This window comes from Thalassophryne amazonica, chromosome 21 (assembly GCF_902500255.1).
Source record: "Thalassophryne amazonica chromosome 21, fThaAma1.1, whole genome shotgun sequence".
NCBI lineage: Eukaryota > Metazoa > Chordata > Actinopteri > Batrachoidiformes > Batrachoididae > Thalassophryne > Thalassophryne amazonica.
In genome coordinates, this window is record NC_047123.1 from 9,641,804 (window position 1) to 9,648,867 (window position 7,064).

Consider the following 7,064-nt stretch of genomic DNA (forward strand, 5'->3'; position numbering starts at 1 on the left):
CAGGAAGGGCATCCGGTGTAAAACTTGTGCCAATTCAGCATGCAAGATCCACCTCAGATCTGAGAACAATTGACTTTTAAGTTTATGAACTCAAACATTTGGTGGCAATTGATTGCCTCAGTATTTTTGAATTCTGTTAACTTGTTCAGGTTTACAGTAGTTATTGATGTGTAATTTGTGGGCACCATGGGCAGGAGAGCTTGAAAATAACTCCAACAACATTTCCCACAACTTTAATATTGTATAGTGTACATTTTTGTATATATTAATAATTGTACGTTATTTGTTGCAAGTAATCGCCAACATCGCAATGAAGTTGCAGAGGCTGTAGAATTATCACTGGGTTGTAGAATTATCACTGGGTTTTGGAAATGTTCAAAAAACATCGACAAGCTATTTTAGACTGTTGGTGTCTGTCACTGTCTGTCAGTAGTAAAGGCAGACAATAAACAAACAAACAAACAAAGTTAGACAAAACTGACAACAACATCATGATCACTTGCTTTGCGTATGAACAACTTTTGCATTATTTTTGTTCCATGCGAGAGAACTGCAAGACTGATGCAGTACTGATAAAAAAAATACACATTTCCTCAGATATCAGCAGCTATGTTATTTTTTGCTAATGTTATTTCATGGATTATCATTATTTTAGGGGTGGATGCCCTGTTAATGCTTATTCTTTTTTTTTCTTTTTCTTTTTTGCATTTGAGGCACTGAGATGATGAATGTAGTTTTTAAAAAACTGACTTGCTTTCAACTTGCTTTCAATTAACTGCTGGTTTTGGCACTTCCACGTTGGCTTCATTAATCAGCACCAGAGGTCATCACTTCTCTCCCAAGAAATGACCTCTGTCTGTGTGTGTTGCTTTAACTGGAAAGGAGCTGCTGTTTGCCACACCCACATTAGGAAGTGGGACTCCGCCTCTTTCTCCAGCAGAACTTGTGGCTGTGTGACACAAAGAGCAGCCAGCTCAGTCAACTCATACAACAAGCAGGAATCCACACGTGCCTGTGTGACCAAAGTCTAAAACCAGCAATAGCAGACTTAAATGTTGCTTATAGCAGAAGAAATTCTACACATTGTTGTCAAATTATGGTACTTTGGGAATGTTGAATGTCGTACTTTAACCATATGCAAACTTTAAAGGCAAATTAAAAACAGATTTTTCACAATATGATTCTTTAAGAGAATGTCAGACTTACACTGTTATAAAAAAGGATCTTGAAAAAGTTCTGGAACAAGTTGGACAGTTTTGAGTTTCATCAGCTTGCCTGGTGAAATTCTTACTGAAACATAATGTTAAACTTTAAGATTCAGGTGAAAAGTGAGCACTTATTTCTAAAATGTAACCTGGTCTGACTTTTCCAAAATTATAAGACAAGTTTACATTTTTACAACCCAGAGGCTCTACAAAACTTTGACAGCTGCCCCATATGAGAAAAATCTCATTTAAATAAATACATTTATAAATAAACTGCTGTAAGATGACATATTTTGGTGTCAATATAACAACTATCATTCAAGTTCCAAATTAATTAAATCCTTAAAATTGTGGAACTATTACTAGAATTAAGCATTTTCTGATAACTTAGAGCATGAATTTTTGATGATTTATTTAAGATTAAAGATTAAAATTAAAGCCATGAAAGTGGCAGTTTTTATGTTTTTTTTTTAGTATTATGACATCATGTCATGTTATCATCATGATGTCACTTATACCAGCCAATTATGATGAGAGGACTAGTTCTGCTAATGATAGAGAAAACCTGGGAAATGTGTTTTTCGGGCAGTTAATGTATCTATAATTGCAAATGATTCACTAATTAACAGAAGCTTTACATCATCTCTGTTAGTCTATTTGCTTTGAGGAGCATCCTAGAAAAATATGTTTTTCAAACTATATTTTTGACAAACTTGACTTTTGACCTATCTGCTCCAACAGTTAAAAATGTGGAAACACTCAAAGATATATTTCTACCACGTTTGGTAAAAGTCAATATATCTATGTCTTTAGTTGTACATCACCAGATCAAAATACAAAAAACAAGTTTACAGAAAAAAAAAAGATCTTTAATCTGAAAGTGAAAGCAAATTTCAAAATCATGATATTTATTGAATATAATATAAAAATATAAAATTTGATGATTGTTGTTGAATGATTGTTCTAGTCACAGACTCTCTCTCCTCAACAAAAATATAAACGCAACACTTTTCATTTTGCTCCCATTTTGTATGAGATGAACTCAAAGATCTAAAACTTTTTCCACATACACAATATCACCATTTCCCTCAAATATTGTTCACAAACCAGTCTAAATCTGTGATAGTGAGCACTTCTCCTTTGCTGAGATAATCCATCCCACCTCACAGGTGTGCCATATCAAGATGCTGATTAGACACCATGATTAGTGCACAGGTGTGCCTTAGACTGTCCACAATAAAAGGCCACTCTGAAAGGTGCAGTTTTATCACACAGCACAATGCCACAGATGTTGCAAGATTTGAGGGAGCGTGCAATTGGCATGCTGACAGCAGGAATGTCAACCAGAGCTGTTGCTCGTGTATTGAATGTTCATTTCTCTACCATAAGCCGTCTCCAAAGGCGTTTCAGAGAATTTGGCAGTACATCCAACCAGCCTCACAACCGCAGACCACGTGTAACCACACCAGCCCAGGACCTCCACATCCAGCATGTTCACCTCCAAGATCGTCTGAGACCAGCCACTCGGACAGCTGCTGAAACAATCGGTTTGCATAACCAAAGAATTTCTGCACAAACTGTCAGAAACCGTCTCAGGGAAGCTCATCTGCATGCTCGTCGTCCTCATCGGGGTCTCGACCTGACTCCAGTTCATCGTCGTAACCGACTTGAGTGGGCAAATGCTCACATTCACTGGCGTTTGGCACGTTGGAGAGGTGTTGTCTTTACGGATGATGCGAAGGAGATGTGTTGCACTGCATGAGGCAAATGGTGGTCACACCAGATACTGACTGGTATCCCCCCCAATAAAACAAAACTGCACCTTTCAGAGTGGCCTTTTATTGTGGGCAGTCTAAGGCACACCTGTGCACTAATCATGGTGTCTAATCAGCATCTTGATATGGCACACCTGTGAGGTGGGATGAATTATCTCAGCAAAGGAGAAGTGCTCACTATCACAGATTTAGACTGGTTTGTGAACAATATTTGAGGGAAATGGTGATATTGTGTATGTGGAAAAAGTTTTAGAGCTTTGAGTTCATCTCATACAAAATGGGAGCAAAACCAAAAGTGTTGCGTTTATATTTTTGTTGAGTATATATATATATATATCTCTGCCGTTGCACAACTGTGGCCCTGATGCCAGCAAACAGCTGTCACTCAAAATGATCACACTCCTAATTATTCAGAACTTTATGCCTTTAAAAAAAAGAACCTTAAACTGATGGGTTATGACTCCTAATACAGCAGTCGTGAACAGGGAACCTAGCTAATATGACTGGAAACATATTTATTTCTGCTGTAAAGTTCAGGAAGATAACATAGTCTTCTGAGGAAAGGGACTCCCTTTTGGAGCCAGCCTCAAGTGGTCATTCAAGGACAGGGTCGCGCGTGGAGCTGCACCTTTGTGACATAATAAAGACAGAACACAACAAACGGCACACATGTTTGCCCTCCTTCACTAACCAAAAAAGTAATTAAGAAAATGTGTCTGACCTACATAAGGAAGGCCCACAGGTTAATATACTAATGAGGATGCGCTAATTGCGGGGATTTGCTGGTCGGTTTGCGGAGGGGAGGGGGCGGGGCGTCGCCTGCGAGTATCCACAGCAAATTCATTTGTGTGCGCGCTTCGCGTGAGGTGAGGAGGGGAACAGGTGGTGAGAGATAAATGAGCACAGAGACAGCGTGTTCTGCTCCCAAAATGAAAATCGGGTTCGAAAAGACGAAAACGTCAATCAATCAATCAATCAATCAACTTTTTTCTTATATAGCGCCAAATCACAACAAACAGTTGCCCCAAGGCGCTCCACATTGCAAGGCAAGGCCATACAATAATTATGAAAAAAAAAAAAAAAAATGTGAACATGTGAAACATGTGATGTGAGCTTTGAACGATTTAAAAATGAGTTTGACGTCATAATATCCAAATGCAAAAAAGGGGAAAAAAAAACAGAAAAAACTGGTCTTTAATCTGAAAGTGAAAACACATCTCGAAATCACGATATTTATTTAATAAAAATATACAATTAATAATGCAAGTTAGTTTGATATACACACCATGATATAAACAATGACATTTATAATCATGTTGTTTTTCTTTAAAGAAGTCAGGATGGATTTCTAAGTCACTGAAATCCCTCAGACAACTGTTAAATTATTAAAGGGCTCATATGGTGCAAAATAAAATTTTAGTTTACTTATTACAGGTCAGGGTGGCACAGTGGTGTAGTGGTTAGTGCTGTTGCCTCAAGCAAGATGGTCATGGGATCCCTTCTCACTTGGTCCTTTGTGCATGTTTGCATGCTCTCCTCAGTGTTTGCTTGGGTTCTCTTCAGGTGCTCCATCTAAAGTGAATTGCAGGTTAGGTGATTTGATAACTCCAATGACTCCAATGAATGTGTTTGTGTATCTATATGTGGCCCTGCAATAGACTAGCGGCCTGTCCCGCCTTTCAGCCTACGACTGCTGGGATAGGCTCCAGCCAAACCTCAATCAGGAATTGTCATAAATAAACACACACACAAAAGCTTTTACATAAGCAACTGGTGGTATGGGAGGAGTTCAGAGTAACCATGGAGAAGTACTTTCGTTCGGCACCAGAGTGCTTCTGGAGAACCATGAAGCACCTGTTGGAGTGGACCATTTTACACACAAATGTAAACCCAAAACATCAACATAAAATTGTTTAACAATTTACCTCGGTCACACCCCGCGCGTCCATTGATGAGAGAGGGTGAGAGGAAAACGGGGAACCATCCAAGCTGTACACAGTAAGGATGCAACTGTTTTGACCTCAACTGAAGAGGTAATCGGGCACTGGAAGGAACACTTGGAGGAATTCCTGCATCAGACTGGAGTGCCCTCTGTGGTGAAGACAGAGCTGGAAGCTGATGGGGGGATCCTCATAAATTTCCCTGATGGAAGTCACCGAGGTAGTCAAACAGCTGACGGATGAGATCTGTCCAGAAATGCTGAAGGCTCTCAGTGTGGAGGGACTGTCTTGGAAGAGACGCCTCTTCAACACTGTGTAGAGGTCTGGGACAGTGCCTAAGGAGTGGCAAACTGGGGTGGTGGTCCCCATATTTAAAAACAGGGACCAGAGAGTGTGTGCCAATTACAGAGGCATCACACTACTCAGCCTCCCTGGTAAAGTCTACCCCAGGGTGATGGAAAGGAGGGTTCAGCCTCTGATTGAAGAGGAACATTGCTGGCTCCTGCCTAGCCATGGAACAACTGACCAGCTCTTCACTGTCACAAGGATCCTGGAGTGCACAGAGTGGAGTGGAATGATCCTGGGAGTATCCCCATCCAGTCTACATGTGTTTTGTGGAACTCCTGCATCAGACTGGAGCACCCTCCATAATAGAGGCAGAGCTGGAAGTGAGAGCTGTGTTCGGGTGCGAGGCAATAAGTCAGACTCGTTTCCGGTGGGTTTTGGCCGCAGCCAGGGCTGTGCCTTGTCACCAATCCTGTTTGTACTATTCATGGACAGGATATCGAGGCATAGTCGATGGGAGGAGGGTCTTCAGTTTGGTGGGCTCAGGGTCTCATCACTGTTTTTTGCAGATGATGTGGTCCTGTTGGCATCATCGGCTTGTGACCTCCAGCACTCACAGTGTTGGTTCGCAGCTAAGTTTGGAGCGGCTAGGATGAGGGTCAGCACCTCTAAATCTGAGGCCATGGTTCTCAGCAGGAAACCGATGGATTGCCTACTCTGGGTAGTAAATGAGGTCTTGCCCCAAGTGAAGGAGTTCAAGTACGTCGGGGTCTTGTTCATGAGTGAAGGAACAATGCATCGGAAGATCAGCCGGAGAATCGGTGCAGCAGGGGCGGTGTTCCATCTACTGTACTGTTGTGACGAAAAGGGAGCTAAGCCAAAAGGCGGAGCTCTCGATCTACTGGACAATCTTCGTTCCTATACTCTCAGCTTTGGTCATGAGGGTTGGGTCATGACCGAAAAGAACCAGATTGCAGGTACAAGCATCTGAAATAAGTTTCCGTAGGAGGGTGTGTCTCCCTTAAAGATAGGATGAGAAGCTTGGCCATTCACGAGGAGCTTGGAGTAGAGCCGCTGCTCCTTTGCATTGAAAGGTGCCAGCTGAGGTGGTTTGGGCATCTGGTAAGGATGCCTCATGGGTGCCTACCTAGGGAGGTGTTCCACACATGTCCAGCTGGGAGGAGACCCCTGGGAAGACCCAGGATGAGGTGGAGAGATTATATCTCCACACTGACCTGGGAATGCCTCGGGATCCCCCAGTCAGAGGTGGCTAATGTGGACCAGGAAAGAGGTTTGGAGTCCCCTACTGGAGTTGTTGCACCTGCGACCCTATCTCAGATATGCAGTTGAGATGAGATAGGAGATGGTGGTCTAATACTTTGACAGCTGTATGATACTATCACTTCAATGTGGAACAAAATCGCTGAGGAATATTTTCAGCCTTTTGCTAAATCCATGCCATGAAGACTTGAGGCAGTTCTGAAGGCAAAAGGGGTCCAACATGGAACCTATTCAAGTGGCCAGTATTTGTGTATTATCTCCATGAAGGAAAATGTAAAAAATATGATCCTTTTAAGGAATGCACAACACATTGTCATAAATCTGACTAGAGCAGACCATCCTTAAAATCTGGCTGACAATGAATGAAGGGAATAAAGAGGGACAGCTTGTACCTTCTTCAGAAGGTACAAGCTGCAAGTGGCTGCAATTGGTGAGACTTGCATACAGTTTGCATGGTAGTGGCACGCAAGATGTTGGCAAACTGACTGCAATTTGCACACACGTTCTTTGCAAGTTGCATGGAAGTTGCTTGCTAATGGGGATGCAACATGCAAGTCGTATGTTACTTCATTTTTTGG